This window comes from Myotis daubentonii, chromosome 13 (genome assembly GCF_963259705.1).
Source record: "Myotis daubentonii chromosome 13, mMyoDau2.1, whole genome shotgun sequence".
Classification (NCBI taxonomy): Eukaryota; Metazoa; Chordata; class Mammalia; order Chiroptera; family Vespertilionidae; genus Myotis; species Myotis daubentonii.
The window spans coordinates 59,715,429-59,731,972 of record NC_081852.1 but is presented as its reverse complement, the minus strand read 5'-3'; the positions used below and the strand labels follow the sequence as shown (position 1 = coordinate 59,731,972).

The window sequence follows — 16,544 nt, the reverse complement described above, 5'->3', positions numbered from 1 at the left end:
CATTTGCGATAGCATGAATGGACCTGGAGAGCATTATGCTAAGTGAAATGTCAGACAGAGAAAGATAAATATCACATGACCTCACTCATTTGTGGAATATAATGAACAACATAAACTGATGAACAAAAACAGATCCAGAGACTGAAGCATCCATCAGACCATCAAACCTCAGAGGGAAGGTAGGGGAGGGTGGGGGTAAGGGGTAGAGATCAACCAAAGGTCTTGTATGCATACATATGAGCATAACCAATGGACACAGACACCAGGGGGGTGAGGGCATGAGCCAGGGGGTAGGGGGAAAGGGGGAGATAAGGACACATATGTAATACCTTAATCAATAAATAAAATTAAAAAAAACCGCCTGATAAACACTGCTTTCATCATTGAACATGACCCAAGCCCACCCAGGGGCTTCCTGGTAACACCAGCCCCTCCTGCCCCAGGCCCCTCCTTGGCACTTATCACACCGAAATCTCCATCACGTGTGCATGACTGCAACTGTGTCTGCCTCCCCCACTGGACTGTAACCCGGGGGCCAGGCTGCGTCTCGCCACTGAGGGTGTGTCCCCATGCTGTGCCCCACCCACGCCCGGCGGTCCACGTGGTGCCAGGCTGGCGGCTGTGCCTCTGGAGGGCCTGGTGCCTGGGTTAAGCCAGGATCGCGGGAGCCCTGCCGGCCCCTGTCGAGAGCAGTCCCACTGCACCCAGACGGCTGAGCACCAGCTTATTTTCATGAAAACAGCCTCTGGGATGATGTCATTTTAGCGAAAGCCACCTCTGGACCTCGGGAACCTAAACTGCCGTGTGGATGCCGCCACTGCAGTCGCCCGCGTGGCATTTCCTTGTTCTCCAGGCCCTGGGAGCAGTTATGTGACGTTTTCATTTCAAACGTTTCTCTCTGGTGACAGGACTTTCCTCCTTTCCCACCACTGGAAAGAGTCTCTGCACCTTCCTCATGGCCTTACCTGAGGGCTTGCGAGCCGTCCCTGCCTGTCCTGGCTCCCTTCCCTCCGTCTGCAGGGCCCCAGGGGCTCCTGAGCCGCCTCAAGCCGCAGCTCCTGCCTCCCTCTTCCTCCGAGCTGGTCAGTGAGACCACAGCTGCCCCCGGGGGGGGGGGGGCGGTAAACAAGCAGGAGACTAGCCCCGCCCCAGGAGCCCACCTGAAGCTCCAGGGCTGAGCACAGACCCGGGTCAACAGCGGGGCCAGGTGTTACAGGCTGTGTGATTGGTCCCGACGGGTGATTAGCAAGAGATGCTTATGACCCAGAGCTTTCGCACCGTCTGGTGGACAAGCACTGATTTCTCCGTTTGTGGCTCCACCTGACTCTTGGAGGGAACCGCGGCTGTCAAACCACTGGGAGTGGCGGTGGGCTCTGTCCGCAGGAGGCGGCCATGTGGGCCGGGCCCAGGATGCACGGGAAGGAGGGGCCGCAGCAGCCTGATGAAATGTTATTAAGGAAACTGTAAGGGAGGTAGAAACTGTATTTATCAATGCTCCTAAACACATGCCGTCTCTTTGCAAGATGAATTGTCAGTACCTACAATATCGTCTTATCAGATACAAAACCCTGAGTGTTCCATGTACCACTGACACGAGACATCAAAAACAAACAAATGTGGGAAAGAAATTCCTACCCATTTACAGCTGCAACGCCTCGGGCATCGATGACGGAGCAGCAGCTGCGGGCGGCTTCACGCAGCCCAGTGCGACCCACAGGCCTGCACGCTCGCACACGAGGCGTTAGAGAATTGTCATGGGACACGGTGTTACAGTCACGTTGACAGCACAGCTTCGGAAAGATTATTGCTTTTTTATGAAAAGGGACTCACCTGTGATGGCAGCTCGATGCACTGTTTCTCCAGGGACAGGAAGGGGTGCATTCGGATGGTAACGTAATTCTTGGAAAGGGAGGTCACGTGCAACGTCTGGACAGGTTCTCATTGTTCCGGGCCCGATGGCTTCCACGGCTGTTGCTATAGCCAGGATGCATCTCCGGGGTGTGACCCTCCCTGACCTCACGATGCTCTCGGCCGGGTTCTCTCCACAGCCCGGACCATCCTTCCAGGGAGACCGTGTGTGATGAGACTCAAAGGTCCTTTCCACCCCCCATCCAGAGGCTGAATCAGAGACACTGGGGGCAAGTCGACCACTCTGACACCTTTGATGGTGAATTTATGGGGTTCTGGGTGGCCGGGGGCGTTGTCCCATATCAGAAGGACTTTAAAAGGCAGTTCCTCTGGTGCCAGCTACTGCCTGACCTCAGGGACAAAGCATTGAAGGGACCAATCCTGAAACAGGTTCCCCTTATCCAACCCTTCATGTTGTCCAACCCGAAGGCCAACGGGGGGGTTGTCGTCCCTCCTCGGCTGACACCGAGTTAGCCCTCTCTTCCTCCTTAGACCCCGGAGCGGGAGCCTGCAAATGCGCAGCTCCGCGGACGTGGAGCTGAGCCGCCTGAACCTGGCACGCGGGCGCCTCCCCCGGCTCTCCTAGAATGCCAAGGCCTTTGCCACAGGGACGGTCGGCGAAGGCTGGCGCAGTGTCCTGCTGAAAATAAGCAATTTGAGTGAAGGGTGTATTGGATCTGAGGGAGAGGGTCAGATGCAATAAGCACAAAGGGAGAAGACAGGCGCATAAATGGAAAGCGTAGAATAATGTCTAACTATTAGCAGGTTCTGAAAAATTCATTTGATCTATTCAAAAATCTCTGCGTCCTGGGAGGGGGGGGGCCCGTCCGGCTGGAATCACCGGCTCATGTTATTCATAAGCAAACGCATCAGCCTCCATCCAGCCGCACATGTTTCTATTCCGTCCGATTCCTCTGGGCAGCGGCAGGAGCAGGTCCTGCCTCACAGACCCCACGGAGCAGGTGAGCAGGGCTGCTCATTCCGGCACCTGCAGCTGGGGGCCCCACCCAGGTCATCGTCCGCCCTAATGACACGGCTGGCTGTTGGATGTAAAGAGTTTGTCATCAAGAAGCTCTGTCTAACGACAGTGCTCCGACAGCTCATTGCTGAGCCCGGTGCTCTGAGGGGACCTCACCCGAGGGGGCCGGGTGTCCCCGCGAGCAGGCAGACAGCTCGCCCCAGCTGTGGCTGCAGCCCACCCACTGTACCAGCCGGCCTCGGCCCGGGAGCCTCGCGGGCACCCTGCTCTCAGTCTGCTGACGATTAAGACAGTGGAAACACAGACACCCACGTGCACACACAATATGTTCTCGAGGATTTGAGTCCCAGCAAAACAGATTACTCCGTTTCAAATATGGTTTTTGGCCCATAAATAAAAATAAATCCTCATCTTATTCTTGTCTTTTTCTTTCAAATAATAAAAAGCATGTGACTCTCTTTGCTATGAGTATATTAAACTTTAAAAAAAAACATCAAATTTTACTAGGCTCAAGGAAATCTTAAAGGATTGCTTGCTGAGAGATCGCGGAAGATTTAAAGATTAATCAGCTGTGCGTTCTCTGAGGCAGGATACGGCTTCCTTATGGGGTAAATAAAGCTAAGAACGTGTCCTTGCAGCCTACCCAGTGCTCTGGTTCATCGTTGGTTTGCATTATCATTTTCTTTCTGCTCTGCATGTGCATGCACGGAACTGTGACCTGGAAAAACTTATCAGAATCCGCTTTGGAAGTAGCTGAGCACCGAGCCAGAGGCCTGGCTGAGGCGCCCCTGCAGGCAGGCCAGGTCGGCCCCGCACCCTAACGCCCGCCCTCCGTGCTCTGGGCATCTTCCCGAGGCGGCTCACCTGACCTCTCTCGGCTTCCTCAGTGACCCTGCCTCCCATTCCTTAGAACAAATATGAGGGTGTGCGATGCCCCATCCTCAGCGGCAGCCAGCTCAGCCCTGGGCTGTTTTCCACTTTGCTGTCACCCGTTTTTAGTAAAGAGACCCCCCCACCTCGTGTCGTCACTGAGAGACCCTGGTTCTGGGGCTTTCCCCTGCCCCTCCAACACCTCACCCCAAATTCCCCTCCCCCAGCAGGGGCGGGCCACCTGCTCCTGCTTCTGGTGTCAACAAGCCCAGGTGTGGAGGCAGCAGACTGGCATCAATTAGAAGTCGTGATTGAAGCTGAACGTAATCAATTACATAATTTGAGCGATTCAGGCTTTAATTATACTAACATTGCCTCATACTCCCGGGACATTTGCAAGGATCCCCAAGCAAAGGCACCTGGCTCACGCCTCCTGCTCAGGCCGCCAACCGCGGACCACTCACTGCACACTCACTCACAGGCATGTGGCCTGCACACCCGCACACGCGGTCACCCTCCTGGGGGAGTGGGCGTGGAGCTGCTCCACGATCAATGGGAGGAATTACCTGTGGCTCAGGCGGCCCGACTGCATTGCCCTGGTATTGCCCACGGCAGCTGCCGACACCTTTCTCATTCCACCTGTGGGTCTGAGGTTTGGGTGACACAGGGCAGCAGGGGTCTTCTTCCGGCTGCAGCTTAATCTGAGCTCCGAGCAGTCGGTGTCGGGTCCTACACCTGGACGGGTCGCTGTGGGGCCGGTCGCTGCTGGGATGCTGTAAATTCCCATGTGGTTACTTTCTTGGGAAGCTCGGCAAAGTAGGACATTCGCTGTGACAGTGGCTTCTTATTCCTCGGAGTGGCCTCAGACATGGTCACAGGCATTGGACCATTCGTTGCACAGCCTGGATTCCCCCCAGTGTCACTGGAGAGTAAATGTCCCCAGAACAAGGGCCCCTGAGCTGCTCGGGGGTCTCCAGGGAGTGGCCGCCCACTGTGCAATGGACAAGGGATCTCCCTTGTGGAGGGGCCTCTGCAGGAGCAGCCCTGGAAATCAGCCCTCCTGACTGCCAGGCACCTTGCTGGCCCGGCGCTCATCACACCGGTGGCCTCTCTGGCTCTGGCCGTGGCCGTCAGGACTGCCTTCCCACGTGGCTGGCTCACCATTAGCAGAAGGAGAGCTGAGAGGCGCAGGCCACCTTGTTGATGGGCCTGGAGCCTGGCCAGGGCCGTCTCTGGTCTGGGAAATGAGCTTCATCCCCTCAGGGACACAGACGGGTGCTCTCGACCGCCCCGCGCCCAGCTGGGGGCTCATTCTCTCAGCCCACCTCCCACCCGGAGCCGGAGCCGTGTGAAGTCCCCCTAGGAGCCAGCCTGCGCTCAGAGCCTCATTGTGGTCGGCGTTCACCTGGTCCTTCCCACGCCCCTGGACGTCTGACCACCTGCTTGTTCTTGGCTCATCTGACCTCGACCCCCAGAAGCTGTGCGCTAGTGATGACTGTTTGTAGGAGATGCCATCAGGGTTCTCAGGAGTGTGGCCTCTCCCTGGGCTCCAGCACCGAGCGAGTGACCAAGCCTCCCATACCCCGGGAGGGACGGTACCCAAGGCCGGCGCCCAGGCTGTGGCACTGGAAGCCACAGGTGGATGTGGAAGCTCTCCCTAAACGCTAACACTCAGAACGAACATTCAGGGTGACAGCCCTCACATTCTATGTGAAATTCCCTGCCAGCCACCCAGTGCCTTCAAAACTGTTGGGCCAGCAGATCACAGAGTGAATTGCTCTTCCGGCTCCAATTCCAGGACACCCGGCTGTAGGGACGGAGCTGTCGCCAACGCCGCGTGCCCTCCCTCGGAAACGCAGCCATCGGTGCTTCTTGGAGCCGCGAAGACAGCTGTTGGCCCACACGTCAGTGCAGCGCGCTGCCCTTTCGGGACTTGTTCTGTCAGCCGGGATGTTCAGCTGAGCTCTCGGGGCTTGGGAGCGTGTGTGCTGGCTCAGCTGCATGTGACAAAGGCCTTCATAAATAATCATGACCCGTCGTGTGGTCTTCTTGCATCCTAATAAATCACATGGACCAGGTGACAGGACCCATCGATTTGTGAAACATCGGACCGTCACCAATTCTGTGCTCCTCGCCCGCCCCCGCCCCCCACACCTGTAACACATCTATTCCACGGAGCTTCTCCCAGGGGGTGGAGCCAGCCCACGGGGGAACCAGGGCTCTGATCTCGCCGAGCCAGGGTTTCAGACGATGGCGTTCACCGGCGCGCAGACCCGTAGGAGACTCTGCAGAGGTGGGAGGCTCTTCAACCCTCGGGATAGTCACTAAGAAATGACTCACAGGTGAAAGCTCTTGCTGCAAATGGCCTGTGGTTCCCGAGGTCCCGCTGAAGCAGGTCCCAGCCCCGGTGGAATCTCTCTCCTCGGCAGAGCAACACGCCAGCGACTGAGGCAGAAAGTGGGTGGCGCCGGCTTCACGTACAGGCCCGTGGAGTGATGAAAGGAGGCATGCAGAGCGGGTGATGTTCATTGTTGTTAGCTCGGCCTGGGGACGGCTTGCTGACAGCAGCCCTCTGGTGGCGATGGCACTGGGGACCCCTGTGGTCTGTGGGGGCGCGTGAGCCTTCGCCGTGTGGGTATGAGTCCGCGTGGGACCCAGCCCCTCTGCTCAGCCACCTGCGTAAGAGTCGTCGATCTCTGCTGATTGGCCCTTTCCATGTGGGGACGTGTGACTTTAGACTGAGCAGGATTTAGTCCCCAGGAGATTCTCTGTGCCCCCTTCTACGTCTACCGTTGATCTCCTTCCGCTCTGAATCCTCTAAGACGCTATCGCCTGTTCGTTCATTCATCCTCCCAGTAACGCAGCCGCAGCCGCCACCGCCCGATGGACTCGTGTGCTGCTCTCCGCCGCCCCGTGTAAATGCCCCAGGGCCCTGGCTGGTGTTTGCTGACCCCTCACAAGTCTGGGGACATCAGCCCCAGATGATGCCTGTACCCGAGTCCCTCTTCACCTCGATCCCAGCCTGCTTCTGATTCCCTAAGCCCAGAGCAGACGCTTCTGCTGAAAACGGGCAGCTCGGCAAAATGAGGCTCACGCCTGATCCTGAGCGGTGCTAACGGGGCGGGGTGCCGTCTCCACCTGATCAGCACAGTCCCGACCAGAGCGGCTGCGCGTCCCGTTGTCTCAACAGGAGCCCGGCCAGGGCGATGCTGATGGAACGGCGACGTGTCGGAGCTGCGCAGCCCTCACCAACGTGTCACTGCTGCCCGGAGAAACCGCTCAGCGCAGTCAGGTTGGCAGGGGAGTGGCGTGCGGTGGGAGAACCCGCAGTTACATTACCTCGGACTTCGGCAGCGCTGGCTGTTGTTTAGCTGACTGACGAGCAGCGCCGTCATCCCAGTGGGTCCCCAAAGGCACAGAGGAGGGGACAGCTTATTCCTGTGGGTGGAGGAGGCAGGTGACCTGAGGGCTCCCAGGGTGGCTTAGGGTTCTCCCTTCCAGGCGCCCTCCAGGCAATGGTCTGGTGGGGTGGGGCAAGGCTATGTCACCACACACACACACACACACACACACACACGCACACGCACACACGCACACATGCCCGCACACACGCCTGCACACACACACATACACACACGCCCACACACACGCACACGCCCGCGCACACACACGCACACACACATGCACACACACCCGCACACACACGCATCTTAGAGGAGGCACAAGTGCTAAAACCCAGAGAGGCCAGGATGCTCGAGGCATGTTCGACATGGACTTGGAAGAACCTGTTGGCCTCCTGCTGCCCCCTGGGGGGTGCCAGCGGGTCCATCTGCCAGCTCCCTAAAGACCGTGCAGAAGGCAGGGACAGTGCCACAGCCAGGACATGTAGCCACGTCCCGCTTGCCACATTGAATGATGTGCTTCTTTCTCACCGAAGTTCAATTCTACAAAGTCCTTATATCAGACTGTGGGGGAGACCTGACCCTCAGCAGGGCCTCATCACAGAGACCTGAGAGCCCCAGAGACACGTGACTACGAAGGTCGCCCGGGCCCTTTTATTGTGTCCCCCTCCTAATAGGTTCTATAACATAACGATCTTCCTTCAATTTGAAAACCATTTCCCTCGTTCACCTTTCCAGAAAAATGTAATACCCTACGGTGCCCGCTACAAAAACCGTTCTGCAGGCCGGCACGCCAGCCATTCAGAAAAGAAGATTACCTATCGGAGTGGCCGGCGATGATGGGATTATTTTAGAAAAGCACTTCACAACAGATGGACAGTGTGGTCCCACGCAGCCTCGGTTTTTCTCTTTTAAAGGGACAGCTGGACGCCCGGCGGTCACGGCCAGCCAGAGAGAAAGGCGGGGCCAGAGCGCCGGAGATGAGTGATGTGCGGGGTGTCTCGGGAAGAGAGAGAGAATTTCATTTTCTCCCTTATTATCCCCATCTAAGCGTCACCAGTGGTCTGTGAAGGGGAAAATGGAGAGGACCACAGTAAATTTTCTCACCTCGCTAAAGAGATTAGGGAAGAGGCCGCGTGAGCTCGAGGCTTATATTTTTCTGGGAACTTTAGAAATTAGTTTACTGAGCAAATCTTTTAATATTCCCATTGGCTTCGCCGAGGAAGAAGAGCCAATGACTCGATCTGACAGCTGGGAAAAGTTGTCTTAATAACCCAGTGCGCGTAAGTGCCCTTAGATGCTCTGGAAAACTATAAACATGAGGTATGTTTCCACTCAGCCCCATTCTCCGCGTGTTCCATCGGCTGCTGCTAAAACCACGGCCCGCGGGCGAGGCCGGGGCGGGGGCGCACTGGGAATTAGAACCCGAGTCGTCCCGGTCGTGCACACGGAGTGTGTGACCTTGGAGAAAAGTCTGTCCCTTCCTTGTCGGTAAAACGGGGACTGTGCCTGCCATCACTCAAGGAACCACACACACGGTTTGCGTCTGGACTTGCTTCCACAACATTGGTCCGTACGCGTCCATCTTTGTTCCAATAACCAGCTTTCTTAAATCTCGCTGGGAATAAATATTGGCAGGAGGGAGCTCAAATTCCCTCGCTTTTTCATTTTCTTCAATGTGCCCTTGACTGTCCGGCAGCCTCTACATTTCCAAATAAATTTGGGAGTTTGCTTGTCCATTTATTTAAAAAATTAACAAAATCCCAAACAACCCAAACCTGCCAGTGTTTTGATTGGTTCTGCCTAATCTCTAATCTCTGCCGGTAAATTTGGGGGAGGATTGATTTTTTTCAGTTCATGCTCATCACTTATCGCTGCATTTATTTAGGTCTGAATTCCCTCAGCACAGTTCTCCCGGCTTTCCTCATTGTTCTCGGTGGCAGTGTGGGTGTAAATTAAGTTGTCCACCATTTCCAGAGGAGCTCACGCGTGTGTTGTCTTCATTTACAGAGAGTGTGTCTTCATTTACAGAGGACGACGCCGTCGGCATTGTTATATTTCCTTTACTCGTCCACTGAACTCCATAATCTGTGCCGATTTGTGAATACCTACTTCATCACTTCTATTTGCTTCATGGTCATCCAGCAATGTCCTTCATATATAAGGAAACCTTACAAAACAGTAAGATTTAAAAGTCTATATGAAAAGGGATAAGGACAGAAAATTCCCAGGGAAAGTCCATGCAAATGGCCATGAGGTATAAGAAGAAACACTCAACCTCACTAAAAAAAATCAAAGAATTGCAAATAAGAACACCACCAGCCACCGCCCTTTCTATCAGATGGGCAAAGGTTACGAAACACTGTAATACCTGAATTCCGTGGGACGTGAGAGAAGCCGCCACCCATTGTCCGCTGTTGGAGCTGGAAGTCAACCTGTGACTGTCTAACGAAGTACAAAGTGTGTGTTTCCTTTGAGGCGGATTGTTGTCTTCTTGACAGTTCTCAAAAACACCACCCCACACTCAACAAACAGGCCTGTAATGTGATCATCACTGTGGCACTCACTGGGCGTAATAGAAAAGGGCCCTGAATACCTCACCTGCCCGTGAATAGAAGACTGAGTACCTCAGTTCTTGGTCATCCACACAAGTGATAGAGTTTGCAGCCATTAAAACATGACCTAACAACCGACATAGAAAGATGCCTAAGTTACGTGGTGAGCTTGGCAACAGGTTTCAGAAACGGGAGTGGGTTCCAGAACCGCCGCGCTTTGTAACAGAGTGGGTTGTAATAAACAGCACACGGTGCGGGGACAGGCGGGCGCTACCGTCACAGCACCTGAATCGAACCCAGGCAATGCTGGGTAAGTGTCATAACATCCCTGTGTCTCACGAACTAATCTGTGTAAAATACTCCGGCATAAAAAAAATGATAAGTAAGTGTCACCCATTATTATATAAATGCACACAAAAAGTCATAACTATTCACGGGCAGAAAGCTGTCTGAAAGAATAGACACAATATTTTTACAGCGATTATCTCTGACTTTTATTTCTATGTTAATCATGTTTGTAATGGTTGAATTTTAAAATGAACATTTGTTATTTTTGATCTTTTGTCATTGGGAAACAGAATAAAGATAAAATGGACTTTTTTAAAAAAAAATAGAAAGTGTTGTGGATCTCGTTTTAGGTACTGCATACCCGCCAGCTAAGTCTTGGCTTCAGCCTGGAGGGTGAAGCGCCTTTCTCATGTGGTGGCTCATGGAAAATGAAAGGAAAATAGGGTGGCATCAGTCACTTGTCACCCCAAAACATACCAGACAATGACTTCTACAGGGAGTCCTTGAGCTCCAGGCAAAGAGTGATATATGGAGACTCTTAAAAATAAATATATCTTCGCAGTTATTCTCTTTCCCCTTGTATTAACTTTTAAAGGTTATTGAGCATTATATTTTCATTAAGAAGCTGGATAAATAACAATGCACTTGACATTAAAATTAGTAAATTCCATTCTAAACCTCAGCGATGTAAGCCTTTCAGCTGCTCATACAACGCATTTAAAGCTCTGTTTTTAATAGCTCACATGATAAAGGTGTGTGGCTAATTTAAAAGCAAATGCCCAGGGGGGAGGGAAGGGGGACTGGGAGAGATTAACCAAAGAACATATATGCTTAGCCCATGGACACAGACAGTATATGGTGAAGGCCTGGCGGGGGGGGGGGGATGGAGGAGGGGGGTACACAGCAAAGGAGTGACACCACATGGGAGGATGCAAATGACTCAAGTCCCACCCTCAATCTCCTGCTCCACCCCCATTCCCACTCTACTTTTGTGGGAATAGGATAGATATAAGGATTGCTGTCCCTGAGGTTCCCAAGAGCAGCAGTGGGGAGTCTAACCAGGTATGCTTGGAATCTACCCTGGTCTCAGCCCAGAGTTTCAACAGCAACCAGCATACATCCCGGCGCGGTGTATACTCTAGAGGGAGGTGGGGAGGGAGGAGAGAAGAGGGGTAAGAAGAGAGGGAGGAAGGAAGGGAGGGAGGAAGGAAGGAAGGGAGTGGGGGGAGGGGAGAAGCCCTATATATTTGTACAGAGACGTCAAGACTGGACTTACTTTGTAGGGGCTGCAGCAGCTGGATCTGGGCAGCTGCCCAAGTTCTGGTCAGAACATGGGGTCAAAGCTGCTTCCAGACCCTGGGCCATTACTATTTACTGTCCCATCATTCAAGTTTAGGAGACCCTGTGTCTCAGATTGTAGCTGGAACCAGTGGCTTCAGGACCGAAATATCATGGAAAGGGAGCCACTGAACAAAATCGTGGACACGGGAGGCCTCTCTGTTGCTGCCCCTGGACGCAATGCCCAGCAAATGAGTGGCCTTAAATGTACGTGCACACACACGAACGCAATGGGCCCTCCCATGCTTACACAGATGGCCAACCCTCGCGACTCGGCGAAGCCTGCAGGGATCCCCCGCAGCGTGGCCTCCCCTCGGACAACCCAAAGGCAAACACTGAGCACCGCTAAGTGTGGCACATGCTTTTCTCACTTAACAAGTGACAAACCTACGCTATTTTCCTCCTCTTTTTTCCAGATGAAGGAGATGAGGCTCAGAGAGGGTGGGTAACTGCCTGGCCACACCCACAGTGTCAACTCAGGTCCTGACCACCAGAGCGGGACGCTGCCCCTCTGCTGGACCGACCCACCTCCAGGCCTGGTCCTATCGCCCTTCCTCTCATGCTCATCATCCTGAAGTGAGAAAACCTCCACCCCTTCATGACCTGGGTGGACACACTCTCATTGGAAAAGCTGAGCCCATCGGGGGTCCCTGGCCTTCCCCTCCCCCAACCTGGGTCCGGGGAGAGGCAGGGCTTCTGTCTGGTCCTCTCTTCTGTTAGGAAAAGGGAAGGAGGCTGGGGAGTGTCTGTTGACCGCAGTCAAATGGTGTGGCACGGACAGAGGGACACGTTTTTAACTCCGACAAGGCAATGCCCTATCTCTTTTTCTTTTCTGAATACAGGACACTTTCTCATGAGACAAGTGTAGGTCTTTTAACACCTGCAGACTTACTTTGAAATCAGTGCTACTGTGTGTTGTCCGAGAGGCTTTGGCTGGTCCATAGTAAAAATTCAAAAAGACATCTCCACCCTTCCATCTCAAAGAGGAGGGAGAGGCCCTTTGCAAAAGGAGGCTAATCAAACCCCTCCCACACGGTGGGCAGCTCTTCTGACTTTTATTGGAATGACTAATGCGTGATCAATACCTGAAGGAAATACTGAGGTAGCCAGGCAGCTCTCCCAGCAATGACATGTGCGAGCCAGAGGGGCATCTTCACTGAACAACAAGGTAAGCGACACAGAGAAAGTGGTGCCTGGCATTTCTGGACCTCAGGCTGCCCCGGCTTGGTGGACGCATAGCTTCAGAGCCCGAGCAGAGCGCTACACTGTAGCTTGTTTAATTAACATTTGTTTGGTGTGAATATACATTAATTTGGACACATTTAGGTTTGCTCGCTATGATATAGTGTTAGCTATTATCAAGCAATTTTCTCACCAGAATTCCATTCCTGTTTCTTCACAGTCTGGTTATTCTCCTATTTGTCTTATTTCTGCAGAATATGGCGAAACCAAGTCTCCGCGGTGGATTACATGCAGCGATGATGTGCAGGCGCTCTGGCCAATCAGAGGGGCTCTCCGCCTGTGCCATCTGCATCCCTGGCCCAGGTTCACACACACACCCTTACCCTCGAGTCTGGGTTCAGCCACAGGACCCCAGCAGCCCTCAGTCAGGTGTGGGCGACACAGCAAACGATTGCTGGTTGCAGCCGTAATGAGCGATGGGCCCACCAGAGGCCTCGCCACCATGTGGGTGTGGCGGGTCGGAACCCAGAGGAGAAAGGTCTGCGGAGATGCCAGGCTTCCTCCTCCATGGACGCCTGTCAGCCTCCCAGAGGGACGCCTGCAGCCCTCGGCTCTGTGGGGGCCCCACTCGTGTCACGGCACATGTCAGTTTGGATCGACACCATCTACTTCAGGGTCCCGCTTCTCTCTCCTGTAAAAGACAAAGAGAGAGAGAGAAACCTTGTCCAAAACGTGATTGTCAAGAAGAGTCACCGCAAGGTGAAACCTGTTCAGATGCCGGCTCTGCTGTTTTTGTTTGTAGTAGCCCCGTTTTTCTGGCAGGTCTGTGCCAGGAAAGACAGGAAGGGCTCCGCAGGGGACATGCCCGCCATGCCCGCCAGCGCCCGGTCACGGCTACTGGGGGGAGGGGCCTCCCCAAGCCCCTGGGCCCATCGTCTGCTTTCCACCCAAAGATGGAGCGGGGAGGGAGGACACAAAGGACTCACCTAATCAGGGGCACAAGAAGACCCGACCACACTTCTTGCTGCTCTGGCCTCTGGGGGCGGGCAAGGGGGCTGAGAACAGCAGTGGTAAGAGCAGCAGTGACCAAAGCCACACCATCTGGTCATTGGTTCTGTGGATGCAGGGAGGCAGGCGGGGCCCAGGGCATCCTGGCGGGTCCCAGCTCAGCTCCTGCTCAGCCCACAGCAAGGGGTCCTGAGAGTCAGAGCACCACCTGCAGGCTCCTGTCCGTCTCTTCAGGGGCCCACGTGATCTTGACTCTGGTCCTTGTGAATCATCTCAATCAAATCCCTTTCTGTGAAGCAGCTGAAATAAAATGCATGATAAACAATAAAGAATTGCCCAATTTTCCAGGCCGAATGGTCACCCAGACCAAATACGCAGAGAACAAGTAAAATGACCCAAATTGCCAGATGCTTCAAGGATTTCTTTTCCATCTGTTATTTCTAAGCCATTGTTTTTACTTACTTCTTGGCAAGAGAATAATCTCTGATTCCTCCCGGAGTCTTAGCTGATCTAAGGAAGACATCCACCCGACTGCAGTTTGTCCTATTTCTGTGGGTCTTTCTTATCGTTCTTCCCCGGTTTCACATAAAGAAATTATTTTTACTTAAAGTTAAGGAATGTGTGTTTTCACAAGAAGAAAGGGTTAGAAGTATTCAAACTGGCAGAAAGTATTTGGCAAGAAAACGCTCGGAAATGCTGGCAGGAGCTCATCTTCGTCACAAGGGAGGCAGCCGGTGGTGATGCCTCTCACAGGACACTCACACGTCTGCGTCGTGGTGCCGCCACAGGGGTCTCACGCCGCGCCCGTCCCCACGTGGTGGGTGGCCGAGCGAACGGCGAATATTCCACGGATGACACTGTGATCCTGTCGACCGGGTGGCGAACGTCCAATTTTATGTACGAATCTCAACCACACATGAGCGTCCATTCCGCCACCTGACCTCGGGTTTTAACTCCATGCACGTTACAAGGAATTTCCCGAAGATGTTAAAAGCCGATTTTCCGGTAAGAAAAGAGGAAGTGTCGGATCTTGTTAAAGGATGGTGACCACACGCGGCTTGAAGATTAATTATTAAATGCCGCGGGGTTGGTGCTTAGCTAGAGCATCCAGATAGGTTCTGAGAAGTCATGAGGGTGGGGGGAGTGAGAGGGAGGGAGGGAGGGAGGGGAAAGAAGAGTAAAGAGAAGAGAGGAAAGGAGAGGAAAAGAGAGGAGAGAAGAGAGAAGGGGAGGAGGGGGAGGGGAGGGGAAAGGAAGGCAAGGGGAGGGTTGCCACACTCCACCATCTTCTCTCGGCTCAGCCTGCGTGGGCCAGAGGTCAGGCACTGAGGCTGTAGGCTACCTGCCCGCCCTTCCTTGCAGACAAGCTCTGTCCCAGGTACGGGCTCCTCTGAACCCCAACTCCGGTGGCCCTAACGCAGCCTGGCGCTCCCCTAGCAGAAGGTTCTGGCAGCCTCGGGGCCGAGGGCTCGGGCCCAGAGCGGCCGATTCCGAGCGAGCCCAGCAAAGGCCTCTGGAGGCTGCTGAGCACCTGCGTCTTAATCAGCAACAAAAGTGCTCTCGGTTGTGGGTTTCTGGAAGAAACCGCTGTTTCCTGAACAGGCCACACAACAGCTGGCGTGGGAACAGTGCATGAACCGAAACCGTTCTTCTCAGAACAAAACTCTAAGCCGAGGGCTCTGCTGGCTCCTCTGAGCGAGGGCGCCCCCCTCCCCCGCCCCAGCACCCAGATCCATAAGGAGGCTAATGAGAAAGAGGCTTATGAATAAAAGAAGGGACGCCTTCCCAGGCAGGCGTGAGAGGCCCGCCTTCTCCCTCCAGAACCCACAGCCTTTGAAGCAAAGCCAGGGGCGTTAATGACTGGAATGATTTCCCTCCCCCGCACGGAGGACCCGCAGTTTCAGGAAGCGATTGGTGCTTGCTTGTTAGAGGCCTTTGAAATCCGCCCAGCTCCGCTCCGGGCCTGAGCCATCTCTCGCGGGAGGCGGATTGATGTTTGAGGCTGAAATGCCTACCCAGCCTTCCGTGGGGCCAGGCCGAGAATGCCAGCTTGGCATCCGAAGGGGAGGCAGAGCGGTGAGCTCTGGGGGGTGAAGGGTGGGATGGGTGCCCTCAGAGGACAGGCCCACATCACTCAGAGACCCCGGAGGCCTGTCCTCCCTCCCCAGGCTGGCTTCCAACTGTCTGATGCACTCCCCAGCGAAGAGAGATTTCGCAGAACTCTAAGATCGCCACGGTTTTTAAGTCGTGGTATTAGAGTTATCGCCACCAAAAAACCGTTAGAACGGCTATCGTTTAAGTGATATAAGTTTGGAAATTTCTCAGAGGAAGGATGACTGGCAATTCAAAGAGCCAGTGGGTGGGGGGGGGGGGGCAGAGAAAAGCGGATGTCTAATCCCATCCCTCCCTTCCCCCACCCTCTGCCCCTCTGCTGGGGGTTCCAATCGCCCACATCCCGGCCCAACAGGCAGGTCAGCCCGAGCAGGCAGGCACCTCCCGGGCCAGGTGCAGCCATCCCTCCTCGCTATAGAGACCGAGGCCTTCCAAGCTGCCCTGGCTCAGGGGAGCTGTCCTACAGGGAGCTGTTCGGGTGGGCACTGAGGCCCCCCTGTTGCTCACGGAGACTGAACACAGAAATGGAAAAGGAAACGTAAAATTGTGTAGATTAGTGTTACCTCTAAAATCCCATCTTGCATCATTAGCTGTATTTTATATATATATTTAAGTTAAGAGTCATTGCCTCCCTGATTTCTTTTCTGTGCGTGTATATGAGGCGGGGGAGGAGGGTGCACACGCTCTGGCAGCCTGGAGTGATGGGTGGAGGGGGTCTGTCTGTCCCCCAGGTGTGGGAAGCTCTCAGGATGCAGGGGCCCCTCCTCCAGAGTGTCTCCAGGCCAATGGTGCTCACCGGACTGTTTCTCCTCGAAGGCCGGGCTGCGGGAGGCTCAGGCTGCCCAAGCTGCCGTGATGGGGCCGCACCAGGGACCGCTCGTCTGCCTCGGTCGCAGGTGCCCT

General features: G+C 54.4%; 1 long non-coding RNA gene across 1 annotated transcript; it reads right to left on the bottom strand.

Annotated features, from left to right (window-relative positions):
* Positions 1-11,699: 11,699 nt before the first annotated feature.
* LOC132214582 (uncharacterized) lies at positions 11,700-14,284 on the bottom strand. Its single transcript, XR_009448321.1, has 3 exons — positions 13,992-14,284; positions 13,504-13,829; positions 11,700-13,209 (listed from the first exon to the last, which is right to left on the bottom strand). It is a non-coding gene; the product is annotated as an uncharacterized LOC132214582 (long non-coding RNA).
* Between the last annotated feature and the right edge of the window lie 2,260 nt (positions 14,285-16,544).